Source organism: Cavia porcellus, unplaced genomic scaffold (genome assembly GCF_034190915.1).
Source record: "Cavia porcellus strain 051 isolate PalLab524CR breed Dunkin Hartley unplaced genomic scaffold, mCavPor4.1 scaffold_14, whole genome shotgun sequence".
NCBI classification, from domain to species: Eukaryota; Metazoa; Chordata; class Mammalia; order Rodentia; family Caviidae; genus Cavia; species Cavia porcellus.
Window position 1 is genome coordinate 60,106,407 of NW_026947497.1, and position 15,740 is coordinate 60,122,146.

Below are 15,740 nucleotides of genomic sequence, written 5' to 3' on the forward strand. Positions count from 1 at the left end.
ACCTGTCAAGGTAAAAAAGAACTGTAAACAGGTATTGAACTTGGGTTAGTAAATAGTTTGTTTCTCTCCCCTAGCAGGATATGTGTTAGCAGTTCTAAAAGTACTATGCATTCTTAGTTTGAGCAAGTAAGCAAACATGTTATAGCTGGAAGCTAACGTGAAATAATTAGTGTTGGGCTGGAATTTAAAGTATCAGCACCAACCCATGGCATCTCATCTGGAGATCATAGGTGCTGACTGGCTGGAGGGACAGAAGTGAGTGAGGTTTACTTGCATGTGCCTGTTTCCCACTGGAGCATGACAGTGTCTCGGCAGGCCCAGGGCCCATCTTTAATGGTGGAAACATAAGTCTTTTGTAGTGGGGAGCACACGAGGTGAATCTTGCTCTCACTGCCTTGTCAGAAAGTAAGAAAGCGTGCATACGTGAGCAGGTGTGATAAAGGACACAAACACTAGCTCAGGAGTGTCAAATACAATTGAATTAAGACACCTTCAACACATCTACAGGGCTATACAAAATCAGAGCTGTAGTGGGGAAGCTTGCTCTTTAGAAAGCTCTGGCTGAACAACACGGAAAAATGAACAGAATTGGGGGAAATCAGCGTGATATGACTGTGGTACAGTAATTTATCTAGGCTTATCAGTGGATACTAACACTGTTAGGAAACAGTGCTTGAAAAACAGGATATTCACACTGTCTCGAATTATCTCCACCTCTGTAGGGAGCCGTTGAAGCTGGAGATTGATCACATGTGTGGGGCTAAAGCAAGGCCAGCCCAGAAAAAACAGAGGGACCAAAACAAGCTATGTAAACAAGTTGTTCCAGCACCAAGAAGGCAGGGGCCCAGGCTGCCATGGGTTGCTAGGCAGAGGGGCTGACATCATCTTTCCCAGTATATAAATAAAGGTGCTACAGTAGTTGAGCAGTTCCTTTCCTCCCATCAGAAGGATGAGGGCTCCACCTGACACCAGCTGTATTTTTCTCAGCCTCTTGCCGGTCCTTAACCCTAGAACCTTAGGAGCCACACTGGGTCTCAGCACACCTCCACCCGAAAACTCTGTCTCCATTGCAAAGCGATGTTACTTTACTTTGGGGATGCAAGGAAATTACTTTTGCTTAATAAGTTATATCCAGCAACCAAGAGCAAAGGGCACACACAAGGTGAAGGAAGACAGCACAAAGGTCGGCTGGCTTACCTAGTATTAAAGACGATTACACAGACCCTTGCCATTGCAGGAAGGTAAGACCCAGGGATATGAGACATTCAGAAGAGAGCAAAGTCTGCTTTCAGTGATATGACTGCTCCTAGATACTTAAGGAAATCAAATAAAAACTGTTTCAGCCAAAAGAGAATTTAATAAAATAGCCAGAAACACATCCAACATAAAATTCAGTGATTTCTATATATCAGAAACTATGTATCTACATATCCGAATAGAAAGAGATGTATTTATAAAGGAAATAAAAGCTATACCAAGAAGCAATGCCTGGGCTATGAACAAGACAAATGGAGGAAACCATCAAGCTACTGGCCTGGTCCCCAAGTCGACAGTCCTTTCACCAGTTCATGGTTTAATTCAGGGGCCTGTTCATTAAAATTCCCAAAGAATTTCTTTTAATTTTCCATTTATTTTAAGTTTATCTGATGTTAAAATTAATAAAAATTGCCTGTATATATTTTGAATAGCACCATTGATAAAAATTTCCAAATATAAAATCACTTGTTCAGCAACATGCATTTTGATGGTTTTTAGTTTATTTATAGAGTTGTGCAACTGTCATAAAAATTTAATTCTAGAACATTTTCATCATCCCCAAATGAAACCTCATACTCATTATTCAACTCATAGTGACGATTTTTGGAATAATTCCATATTTTAGAGTTCACCCCATTGAAGTACACTCCAGGGCTTCCAGGATGTTGACAAAGCTATGCACAGATCCTTGGTCTAACTCCAGAATGTTCCATCTCCTGGAGAGAAGCTGCAGGCCCCAGAAGCTCCTCCCTCTTTGTCCCTCCCCAGCCTTTATTACACTTCATAGAAGTGCATTCATACAGCATGTTGCCTTTCCTGTATTCTTTCAAAAGTAGGAAAAATGAAGGGCTTTTCCCCAGCGCTAGGGATGGAACTCAGTGCCTCACACATTTAGGTGAAGGCCGTGTCACAGAGTGACCCTCCCAGCCCAGTAGTGCAGAGTTAACCCAAATAGATAAGGCTATGACGGACAGCACACAGAGACACACGGCGTCCACCCCTTGGATGTGACAGTGACGCAGAGGAGGCCAGCAGGAAAGAACGTGCACAAGTGAGGTCTGGACAGCTACATACTGACCTGCAAGACCTGGGTGCTGAGCCCTCCCTCCTGTCATACTCACAAGTGAGCTGCTGTCAGCCAACTCTGTGTCAGTGAGGAAACTTGAGAAACAGCCATCATTGTCAGGACCAGAGAAATTTCCCAAACAAGAGTAAACTCAGGAGATGGAAGGTAAAGTGTTGATAAATCGGAAGGCACCAAAATTAAATTTCTCTAACAGACTTGATTTAAATATTCAGAAAGCCATGCTGACACAAACACAGTTAAATGAATGAGTGTATAAAAAATAAATAGGGAAGAGACAACCTTTCCTAAGAATTTCAAATAATATCTACAGATGCTTCCCTTCTCCAGAAGTGGAGCTTACCTTCCTTTCCTGAATGTATAATGCTTCTAACTACAGATAGTGGACAGGGAGAATGTCCACTGGCTGCAGCAGTGAAATCGGGCAGACATTATCCCACTGAGCAGTCCAGGTTACCGTGGTCATGAGAAGTCGGTGGAGACTCTGGGCCCGCTGGTGTGACATGAGAAGGAACTGCACTGCTGTGATGTTCTGTCCCCAGAGCCATGGCTGCCATTCAGTGACAAGAAAACAGACAAACCAAGGGCCATTCTACAAAACATATGATAAATTCCCAGTGAGACACTGCAGCAGCATGTGGAAAATTGAAGGAGACTTAGTGAAAGAACATATGGACTTGTTTGAAAAATATGGGAGATAAGAGTTTAGCAAAGATGGTTGATGGATAAGAGCAGAATACAGAGGCTCCCTGAGACAGACAACTCAGATGCTGAAATAAAACATTGTGGGGAGGCCTGGACAGAGGGAGATGGATCCTCTTGACCCAGGAAGAAACTAAAGGTGCTATTATTGGAACAGCTAAGATGCGGTGCTCTTGCTACAGTGCCCCAACTCTCGTGGCCACAACTCATTGAGATGCCCAAATTCCTGCCACTTTGACTCCCTGGAACCACAGTTGTACTGAAGTGCAGTCACACTGAAGTCGGTGAGCCCAACAGAGAATGGAGCCCGCAAGGGACCTGCATTGACCTGTGGTGAGTGCTGGGAATAAGACCCTTTCACGAGAAAAGGGCACCAATGGGATGACATTTTGGAATTGGGAAGGACTAGCAGGAACAAGGAACAGCAGTGAATTCAGTCAGTTGTTCCCTCCCAGACAAGATTGGTGGGATGTGCTTGGCCTGGGTCATGCCCCTGGCTGAAACCCAATTAGTTATCCCAAACCAATTCCCTATGCGCTAATGAAGTGAAGGTCCCCGGAGGCTGACTGACCCAGAGGGGAGGGGCCAGCATACATCGCCCCTATTTGTACCTCAATAGCACACTGGAGTGGGCAGAAATACCTAGCCAACAGCCTCAGAAGAACCATAACCAACAAGGAAAGGGACTGGGATCTCCTCTATACACCTGTATGGAAAAACAAAAAACATGGCAAAAAGAAGAAACAAGAAAAAGTCCCCAGGCCTCAGCCCTGAGAACACTGATCCAGGAGAGGTAAATACAAAAGAAACTGAGGGCAGTAAACAGGCAATATCAGACACGGCATCAGCGGACATAAAGAGATATCTCAGGACCTCATAGATGAGTTCAAAAGTGAAATATTGATTCAAGTAAAGCAAGATATAAGTAGATTAATAAAAGAAATGCTAAGCACTTCTCAAAAAGACACAGACAGAAGAATGGAGGAATATAAAAAAAGGAGAGAAATTTTCAAAGAAGAATATTAAAAAAAAAAAAAAAACATAGAATACCTGAAGCAGGTTAAAGAGATTACCAGGAAATAAAAAAAAAACTGCATTGAAAGCTGGCAAAACTGCTTGAAAGAAACTAAGGATTGACTATCAAAACTTGAAGACAAATTTGCAATGTGTGATCATGTAAGGAAAAATTTCTTAAAAATAACAAGGAAACAGGCAGTAACAATACAAAGGCTAGAAGACAACAAGAAGATCTATAACTTAAGAATAAAGAATGTGAATGAAGAAGCAGGGGTACAAACAAAGAACTACAAGGGCTATTGACAGAAATAATTAAAAAAAAACTTCCCAAGCATAGGAAAAGGAAATGATATTCAAATGTATGAAGCATACAGCACTCCAGCCATCTACAACCAAAACAGAGCCATGCCCAGGCATATAATAATCAAGATATCAAAAATAAAATATAAGACAGAATATTAAAAGCTGTCAGAGAAAAGAAACAGATCACCTATAACGGAAAACCCATCAAAGTCACGGCAGACTTCTTAACACAGATCATCAAATCAAGAAGAGCTTGGAGTGAAGTATTCCAAGCCCTGAAAGAAAATAACCTTCAGCCCAGATTGATGTACCTTGAAAAACTGTCTCTAGAAATTAATGGAGAAACAAGATGCTTCCAAGATGAAGAGGAACTTGGGGAATTCACGACCACCAATCCAACCCTGCAAAGAATACTGAAGGACATTTGAGAGAGAGAGAGAAAAGTACCAGGATTTCAAAAACAGTGGCAGAGAGGCCTCAATGAATGGAACAGAAAGTGGAATGAAGGAGAAAAGAAGACAACTAATGGCAGAAAAAGAGCACAACAGAAATGAGGCAAAGAAGGTTGGCTAAAATCTCTAATATAGATGGCCTTGATACACTAAAAAGAAAAAGAAAAAAAGACAGAGGAACACAGGGAGAGTAGATCAGGAGATAGGGTCCACCGAGATGCTCTTTATAGGAAATATAATTAACCTGGAAAAGGGTTTATGGACCAGAAATCAAATATGAGAAAACAATGCTCTATGTGACAGGGAACCAGAAAGTAATAGGGGCAACTCAACCATGGGTTAGATAGGTTAGAAAGACAGGCTTTAATAGGTAAAGGAATACAACTTGAGATCAAGTCCAGGAGGGAGAAGGTTCGGAACCACTTAGGTAAATAGCAGGTTGCCCCCCACATCTAAAAACTGAGGGAGGTGGTAAGACCCAAAAATGCACAGTACACCCTGGGGGAGTAAAAGGGGAGGAATAGTCTCAAAAAAGAAGGCAGAGGATATTGTTAATAGGGTATCAGGATTTAAAACCCACATTTCTTACATTGCTCTGCTTAGATAGATTTTATTCTGTCCCAGTTTGTCTACTTGCACTAAATCTGTGGGCACAGACAGCTATCCCCAAAATAACAGGATATAGTATAGCAATCATCCTTAATTTCCTATTAACTTAATCTGGAGCCCTGTATAACTTATACTGTTTTACCATGACTGATCTTACTTTAATCTAGTTTGTTTGATTGCTGTTTGGTATTGACAGATTTTATTCAAAAATGTTATGAATTATAGTATCAAGTCTGAGAGTATAGGCAACTACACTGAAGATGACAAGATTCACTATGATACCCATTCTGGTTTGATTATTACTTGTTTTTGAAGTTATACACTATCTACAAAGTTTTGTTTTTATTAATGTTGTTATGTACTGCTATATTCAATTTTACTATGTCTGATGATATAGACAATTTTATTGAAGATAACAAGAGACAACATAGTAACCATTGTAGAACACCTTGTACAGTAGTTTTATATGACTTTTTCATTTTATGTGTTTATAGGAATATGTTTTGTTTTGTCTTGTTTTGTTTTGTTTCTCCCTCTAATAAAGAAAGGATAGAAATACATGTTGAGACTCATGCATCTGTAGAACCTATAAACAGTTTACGAGAAATGATCTTATAAATGCTTGATGCAATGAACAACTACTTTGAAGAAAAAGAGACACTACAGTACCCAGTGCTGGCCCCATAACGTCATGATGTGAAGTCCAGTACTAATATTATTCTTTGTTCAGAGTGATTTTAGCCTGCTTTGATTTGTTTAATCTTAACATAAATGAAAGTATGGATAATTGCATGTATGTTTAACTGTGTAGAATTGACAACCATATTATGAAGTTTTTGTTGGATAGTTGAACAGAACTGTTTGCAGTCTCGCTGTTTGAATCCCCACTTTGTATGCTTCACTTTTGTAACTTGAACAACTATTTGTAAGAGGACAATCTGTAATCATCAACTAGTGATTTCTTACTGTTTATTTTTCCTTTGAAAGTATGTATTATTTCTACCCTTTTTCTGTTTTGTTTAGTCTTTCTTTAAATAAAATTTTTTTAAAAAGAGAAATGCAGGAGATAAAATATGTGAGGCAAAGCTGGGAGAGTTTAACCCAAAGCAGTGGAGTTGGGTAATTTTCAAAGTGCTTACAGGATGGGCTGGAGGAGCGGGCACAGGCAGGGCTCAGTCATGACCCACAAGATCCAGGTGTGTTTGACTCTCGGGCCTCAGATCGGACACCCTGAGCTGGGATTCACAAACAAGTGAAGAAGAAATCCAACGAAAAAGATATTCGTTTAGCACATGATAGCTGGCCATGCTGCCTTTGCAGTGACAGGTCATTGAGACAGATTCACAGGAAGGCACAGGAGTCCAGTGAGAAGTCTGGTGCTTCAGTGGTGGATTATTCCGGCAGTGAGGGGTCAGTAGAGGGGAAATGTGTTTTAAATGCTGAGGGCCTGGAGTCAGTGACTCGGTATCTCGCTGTTCTAAGACTGGATGAATGATGGCAGAGGGGGCCCAGAGATGGGGTACTCCTGCTTGTGTGGAAAAGGACTACTAGGTCATAGGAGTGAGGGCTTGATCAGTTTTTCTTGTTTCTTTGGGAGTGAAATAGGGTGCTTAAATCACTGTCTAGTAAAGTAGTCAAAAATTGTTTTACAGATGTCTAAAATTTGATTGGGACTAAGGTTGGGTTTTATACAATAATGAGTATGCAAACAGTGGTAGAAATTTAAAATATTAATTCCTGTTGATTTCCTGAAGTGAAAATTTAGAAACTTTTGAATATTGGGTTGAATTTTTTATTCTTTTGGCACTGATCCTTAGATCATCATAATGAAAACATAAACAAAGACCCAATCCATAATACACTCACAACATAACCATTTGTCTAATGTAATCAAATAGCACTTAGAAGAGCAATAGTAGTAACAAGCTGGCAGGACGGATGCAGGGAGCGGAGTTCGCAGAAGCTTTATTGTGGTGAGTCAGAAGGTAGGGTGATAGGTGCTGGCCACATCGGCCTTGGCTTTGCATTGTACTGAAATTGTAGATGGTTAATTAAATATTTGAGTACCAAAGGTCAGAGACAAAGGTGCTTTATTTATGGAGCAGTGCTAGTCAAGCTTCTTGTCAAAGGATAGAGGCCCCACGGCCTTGATCCTGCTAACACACAGAAGGCCAGCAGGGATTTGCTGTCCGGGCCCCCAGGATGTGTGCTGTTGACAAACTTTCCAGACTCCCCACAGAGTGACCACAGTGCACCCCGTTTGCCAGCCGGCCCCAGTCTGCTGGCCCTGAACGCCCCAGCCTGTCTCTCCCAAGACTCTAGCCTCAGGGTGGCGTCTTTCCCAGCAGCCTGAGCCAAAGCTCCTGCTTCACAGCCTTCCTGTCTCCACACCTGGAGGAGAAGCCGTTCTAGGAGTCTTAGCCTTTACTTTGTGCTGCAAAGCCCTGGACAAGTGCAACTTCACGGGGTGTCCAGCCAATTCCCTGGCGTGGATTCGACCTTCTGATCAGAGACCACCGTCCAGGCAGGGAAAGTGCGACTCTTCCAGTCAGGAGAGGGAGTGGCTGCAGGAGGTGGAAGGGACTTGCAGCACTGTCTGGCTCAGTTCACATCCCCAGAGTCACACACAGAGCCGGAGTCGTATTCAGTACACTGAGGCTGAGGAACGAGGCCTCCTTCCTCTTTTCCCTCCGAGCTTCAAAGGTGTTTATGGAATGACCATAAAAACATTTGACTTTACAATGCCAGTGTATAATTTCTTTCAGATAAAATTTTCGTAAACTCAAAAGTAAATATTTTAAAAGGTATTGTATATAATCTTAGATAAGAAATAAAAGTTTTAAAACTGCATTCATAAAAAATTGGCAATTACCGAAAAGCCCTTTCACAGTAGGAGGACAAGGCATATATATGGACATGATGGAGACCTATTCAGTGGAAAGAGCAATCATCCCACAGCCACACACAACCGCAAGTGACTCAGTGAAATAAAGAACAGAAGATGAAGTTACATATAAGATCGCCAGGTACAAGTTATCTATATGAAACACACAAAATATCAAATCAATCTAAGCTAAAAGCCATAGTAGTAGTTGCCCGAGAGGCAATGGATCTCAACCAGCCACCAACACTTGGAAATATCTGGAGGGACATTGCATTGGTTATGCTGTGGGGCTGCTTCTGGCAGCTCATGTGCAGAAGTCAGGGCTGCCACTAAATACTCAGCTTCCTACTGTGCACAGCAAGCCATGGCAGAGACTGCCCACTCAAAATGGGGGGGTCCTGGGTTCCCCATCCTAGAGGAGCCCTAACTAAGAGTGGGCAGAGGAAGACTCTGAGTTTCTTAACCTGTGTGCTGTGACACAGTGTGCTCGGTTACAGAATTCATCAAGCTGTACATGATGTGTATACCTTTATGTGGATACTTACTCTTCAATTGGATCTTCTAATGTTAAACAGTGACCCCAGGTTAAGAAAGTCCTTATTTAATACAAATGTACCTGCAGACTCAAAGAATATAATAAGTAGCTGTTTACTTTGACTAGAACCATTTAGATTTAGTAGAACCTAGAAATGTGTCATAGAAAACTCTGACTTTTAACAATAAATCACAAAGTAAATATTTTGTGTACTGATTCTTACACTAAATGTCAGGATTTGGGGTACATAATTGATATACTTTATATCTGGCTATCCCCCAAAACCTTATGCACTTGGTGGAGGTTTTGGGAGTGTCTAGATCATGAGTGTGTGACACTAGATTGGCCCACTGATAGGTCTACAGAGGGATTAAAGCTGGGAGGTGAAGCCTGGAGGCCTAGGGGTACCCGGGAATGTGGCCTGGAAGGGTGTGTGTGTATCCCTCTGACTTGCTGACCCTGACTCCTGCTATCTGCCTGCCATGCCATGAGCAGCTCCTTGCAAACTGCTCTGCAAAGCCACCCTGCCTTGGACCCGGCTGAGTAAGGACTGAAACCTCCACAAACCATGAGGCTAAACAAACCTCTCCTCCTTTAACTCATGGGTGTCCCAGCATTGAGAACATACCTAAAACAGATTTTCAGACAACCATGATCTGTGAGGCGCAGCTAAAGCCACAAATCGATCACATATGTGGAGCTGGAGCAAGGCTGGCCCTGAAAACATGGGGCACCTGAGGTGAACCAGGTGGACAGGCCTCTCCAGCCCTGAGGTCACGGGGTGCCTGAGTAGAGCCAGGTGGACAAGCTGTTCCAGCCATAAAGACACGGGGTGCCCAAGGGGAGCCAGTCAAACAGGCTGCTCTGAGCCCGAGGTCACAGGGTGCCCCAGGGGAGCCAGAGAATAGGCCGCTCCAGCCCGGAGCACAAGGGGTGCCTGAGGACAGCCAAGTGAACAAGTTGTTAGACCACAAGGTTTCACGTGATAGCAACCTGCCTGGAATATAAATAAACACACTGTAGCCATTGAGCTTCTTTTATCCACTGGGAGAAGTCTCTCTCTGGCCCCAGCTGTCTGCATTTTCACTCTTTCCTGCACTTCTTCGTGGTCTTTCCACTTCGAGCTTTTGAGAGCTGCATTGGATGCTGCAGTGATCCATGGAGAGCCTTTCACTGTATCCCAAAGTCAGTGTTCTGTGATATTTATCTTTGGACATACTGGTCTCAAACGACATTTTCTACATTATTGCCATTTTTTGCCGGCCTCAGTGATTTTTTTCTTTTTCTTTTTTTAACCAAGCTTTATCTGGGATGCCCACTGGAGACATTAGAAGACTTGGATCTTTGTTTGGACATGCTCATTAAAGCTCAACTGGGTTTGCTGGGAATGCAGTTTGGCCTGAGACACTGTTCTCCCATATCCTAGTCTGCATGCAGAAACTTAAGTCACCTAACCCAGGCTACAAACAAACCCTACAAGCTATGAGGATCCCAGCTGTGCAGAGCCTCTTCCTTCAGGCAATGGGCAGCCCTTTGCCTTTCTTACTGATTTTGATTGGCAAGAAGTCTTAGTAACAGCTCAAACCCTGCCCTGATTTGCCAACTAGAGATTTTACCCAGGATAGAGGAGAGTTCTCAGTCACAATTCTGCCAAAGTCAGTAATGCATATCTTGAGGTACTTCCTGTGTGTGTGATTCCTGCCACTGGAGACCATTCTCTACTCCCATAAAAGTGAGTCAATAATTCCTGCAGGTAGAAACCCAGATAACCAAAAACAGCCTTGTTCTGAGCTTATATATGACTTGGAATTTCCAAGACCTTGATGATACGCAGAAGCAGAGTCTCTGTGTACAGCTAAGATCCAGAATGTCATTCGTGAAATGCTAGTTACTTTTCTCTTGTTGCTGAGACAAAATACCCGATGCCCAAAGTTGAGGAGGAAAGGTTTATTTAGGTCACAGTTTGTGGAAGTTTTAGTCCATTATCTCCTTGGTCCCAGGCAAGGTGGCTCACCGCAAAGGGCAACAGGTCATGGCAGCAGAAAATAACAAAACAACAAGAGTAAAAGAGGGAGATCTGTTTCCCTTTTCTTATACTGTATGTAGGCTACCTGCCCCAGGTGAGTGTAGGACTCACACTCATAAACCCAACACTGGGCCAATAACAAGCTGTCAAAGCCCACCCCCATGACTGCATGAGACTTTGGGGGGACAGCGAGACACAAACCATAATAGGGTGTTAGTCTGAAACAAATAGGACCAGGCATCTAGCTGCAAAGAAACATTGTCAGAGGCACAAGGTCATTGAGACGAAGGCCTTCACTAGCAGTTTATGGGTTTGGGCCTCTATTCATCTGTGCCAGGTGGCAAGGAATTGGCTCCATGAGTGCTTTGGAACACAAGTCTAGAACCAGTTGTCACAATCAGTTTCCTTTCTTGGAGAGACACTACCATGCCACATGCTCACTTATTATTTAAAGTCATTTGTCTAGGTAGGTTAAAGGAGAAATGTCACTAGTTATAATTCTCGGTGATCGTTTTGGTGGAAGAGGAATGGTTTAGAAGAGTGATGGCATATGTTTTAGAGACTAGTGCCCAACTGCAACCCCAAATCCACTTATTATTGCAAAATGACAACACTGCAATTAAACCTGAATACTGAGGCTTTGGTTTAGAAAAAACAACTAATACATTAACATATTTTTTCTTTAAGATAAATAAATAACACTCACGCCATAAGTTTGCCACTGGTGTAGAGATGTTTGTCAAAGGGGCATAGTAAGTCTACCATCAGTAAGACACAGGCAAGAAGTTACTATTTGGGATCATGAATATGTTCCACTCTAATAGTTGTCATTAAAAAGGAAAGAAAAGAGATAGGTTGTTGGGCACAGGCGCTCAACATACCATACCCCAGCTGGGACTAAGGACCACGCCAGCTTCCGCAATGCGCTACGTCCCTCTTTAAATTAGCCAACCCGTGCGCACCCCGCGCTCACTCCGTACTCTGTGGCAACTCCTGATTGGCCACAGCTGGATATAGTAGCCAGAGCCTGCATCCCATTCCCGCGCTGCTTCCTTGTGGCAGCCTGTGATTGGTCACGGCCAAATATATAAACCAGAGCCCGCGTAAATAAACTAGCAGTTAACTGTCGTCCACAAAAGCGTCTCCTGTCTCCTGTTTCATTGGAGCTGCGCCGGTCAACTGGTGGCCCGTACGGGGAGCGCTGAGACGAACGCTGAGACCCTCTCTCCGACAGTACGGGGAACGAACCTCTCTCTCCGACGGAACAGAGACGTTAACAGGTAAAACCATCAAGCTCCAATAGCGGGGGCTACTTGGTGGGCGGGGGCTGACAGGTTAAACTGCTCAACGTTGGTGGCGGGGGCTACGCAATAGGGGGCTGCGGGCCCGATGGCGGGGGCTATCGGGCAACCTTGGGCGGACGCGTCGTAAGGGTCAGGAACTCGTAAAGAGAGTTCCGGGGGCCGTAAAGAGGCCGGTTTTGGGGGCGCCGTAAAGGGGCGCGGGGACTAAGCTGTCCCTGTATAAAAAAAAAAAAAAGAAAGAAAAAGAAAAAAAAATAAAAATAAAAAGAAACTCTTGAAATTCCGGTTAATATGGGTAACACGGCTACTCAGCCACTGTCAGTCGCCTTAAGCGACTTACTGAGAGAAAAGGGATTACAAATGAAACGAGAACAAATTCAAAACTTCCTCGATCAGGTCGATAAGGTAGCACCTTGGTTTGGTCCCACGGGGTCCGTTACCATCCCCAGCTGGGATAAATTAGGGAGAGATCTTGACTTTGCAGCAGAAAATGGCCTCCTGGAGCCAGGAGTCAGACCCCTTTGGGCCGTAGTGAGAAGCTGCCTCGCAGACACCTCTTGTCGTGACCATATAAGGGCTGGCGCCATGGCGCTTGATTACCATCAGGCAGAATCCTCCCGCGAGCAATCTCGTGAGCCCAGTGTCGCAGGCGAGGTGACTCCACCCAACCCAGACTCGTCAGATAATGAGGGGGAGGAAGGAGAAGTATACAAAATGGTGGATGCAGACACCACCGAAAGAGGAGAAGTCTCAGGCCACTTGAAAAAAAATTTTGCAGGGCCCGAGCGAGCCTTTTTCAGATTTTGTGGCCCGCATGATGGAGGCGGCAGAGAGAATTTTTGGGGACGCTGAGACAGCCATGCCGCTCATTAAGCAGCTCACAGCTGCTCTGAGTCAGCACCAGGTATAGTTCGTTAACTTGGCAGGAGTTGGGGCTTGCCATTGTTGATGGCCCCTACCACGAGACAAAGCAAAAGCCGCATCCAAACTTATTCAAGAGCAATTAAAGTTAGGCCATATCAAACCCTCAAGTCTATTCTGTTTAAACAAAAGGAGGGTATTGCCCAGGGCATGACACCTAGGGCCAGACTAAATCTCGCCCTCTTCACTTACAATTTTGTAAACATCAACCCACAAGGATCCACGCCAGCACAGCTACATGCCAACCCTGTCACACCCAAACATGGTTGGGTACGCTGGAAAGACCTCCTGCATGGGGTGTGGAGAGGCCCCAGCCCAGTACTTAGTTGGGCGAGAGGGGCGGTCTGTATCTTCCCGAAGGAAGAAGGCAGCGAACCTGTCTGGGTCCCAGAACGCCTGATACGTCCCTGCAAACCACCAGACCCCGACCCAGAGGAAACGTCAACCACAGAACAGGGGAACCAACAGGAGCCTCACAAGCCAGACCTAGCAAGTATACCCACAACTCCCATTAACTATGGCACCTTGGCCAACTCCCCTGGTTGGTAGCCTCCTTTTCCCCTCCTTCTTGCATCTCGTACGGTCCTTGCAGCCAATGACTTTTCTAAATTGCTCCACCGCAACCTGTTATATGTTATAATGTTGGGATAACAGTACACTTTCAGCTTTTGTTATGCAAGTACTCCAGTTCGTACCGATTCCAGTTATGGCGGACTCAGACAAGTTTCCTGTGATCCAGCTCGGGCCAACTCTCCAATTGGCTTTCATAAAGGAATGGGCAGGAACAGGGGCTCTGGCTACCATAACTACACTTGCCGCATCCGGCAGTCTATTTCTGCTCTGTCGGATTCGCAGACAAAGGAATAGGGACAAAGTACCAAACAAGCATTGCTGATCATGGAATCTGGTCAAAGCCCGGCAGCATGGCTCGCCATGCTGTGACACAGGTGTGGAGCAAAGCATCGCAGGGGGTGTCGTCCTTGGCCAGGAGACACCCCGGTCCCCATGTCGGTGAGCATGTGGGTTGGGCTCATAAAACAATACTCCCGCCCCCTCCAAAAGAGCACCAACAAGTAGTGAAGCACTGTCATGACTGCGCAGCATGACGCCTCACGAGGGGCACCGACCTCTGGAGACCCTGCGTCAGTTATAAAGAAAGGGGGAGATGTTGGGCTCAGGCGCTCAACATACCATACCCCAGCCGGGACTAAGGACCATGCCAGCTTCCGCAATGCGCTACGTTCCTCTTTAAATTAGCCAACCCGTGCGCACCCCGCGCTCACTCCGTACTCTGTGGCAACTCCTGATTGGCCACAGCTGGATATAGTAGCCAGAGCCTGCATCCCATTCCCGCCCTGCTTCCTTGTGGCAGCCTGTGATTGGTCACGGCCAAATATATAAACCAGAGCCCGCGTAAATAAACTAGCAGTTAACTGTCGTCCACAAAAGCGTCTCCTGTCTCCTGTTTCATTGGAGCTGCGCCGGACAATAGGTGAGCAATAATGAGTTGTAGAAAACGAGAGAAGATGGATATAATCAAGTCAGTTAAGGACAAGATTAATAAGGGATCTTGAATCTGTCAAGAGCAGAAGCTACCCACTCTCCAAGGCCCTCTTCATGTTTCAAATATCTTTGCTCAGCTGCTACTCTGAGAATTCTTCCTTAGAGTTCCCTCACTGGGTTAGCCTTCTAGCTGCATGGAATTATAATTGCTTCTTTGGATGTGAAACATGAACCCAAGAATTGGCCTCCTGGAGTCTCCCCACTTATTATCAACAGGCCTGGATAAGGGCCCTTCCATTGAAGCTCAAAGTTTTCATGTCTCTCCCAATAGGTGGGGTTTCCTGGGACAGCAAGAAGAGTTGGTTTAGGAAAATGTCATGGGAAGAAGCCTTGGCTGGCTGGTGTTGGGAATGGGACATGGGACATGAGTCCTCTATGTTGTTTGCACCCTTTGCATACAGCAGAGCACAGATAGGGAAGTCTCTGTGCAGTACCTGATGCCCCCTGAGCATCAGAAATTTTATTAGTTTTCTAAGACATCTCTCAATTGTATAATTTTGTTCACTCAGACATTCCTTAGAGTGGCCATTCAAGGTCTGAATTGTCCTTGATGAATGTAGGCCATCAAGAGAGTTAGATTTAAGACTTAGGGTTGTAATGCGAGTCCAGAATAGGATGCAGGGGTCCTTTTGCAACAAGTGAGGACATAGATGGAGAGGACCACAGGAGTGGAGAACATTCAGTCAAAGGTGGAGCTTGCTTCTCAGTGTTGGGGATCCCAGCTGGTTTGGGACCTGAGTTTGTCCACATGATGCTCCGGTGTGGGGAGAAATGCACCTGGGTCGTGCAGCCGGCTCTGCCAGAGCTCAAGAGATTGCACCTGTGCTCTGCTTGGGCTTTTCCTTCACATGGCAAATAAGCAACACTCTAGACAAAACAACGTAACAGGATTGTGAGGGAGCAAAAAGGGCAAATGAGAACCCCACCTCCTTGTGCTGTGCTCCTGCTGGGTCCCAGATACTTTCCTCAGATCCCCTGTTTGCCATTCTTGATGCAATTAGCCATTCTTCTCAGCCCTGGAAACAGGGGAGGCTTCTGAGCAGCTCTGGCTAAAGGTCACAGGCTTGGAGACATGATGGGTAG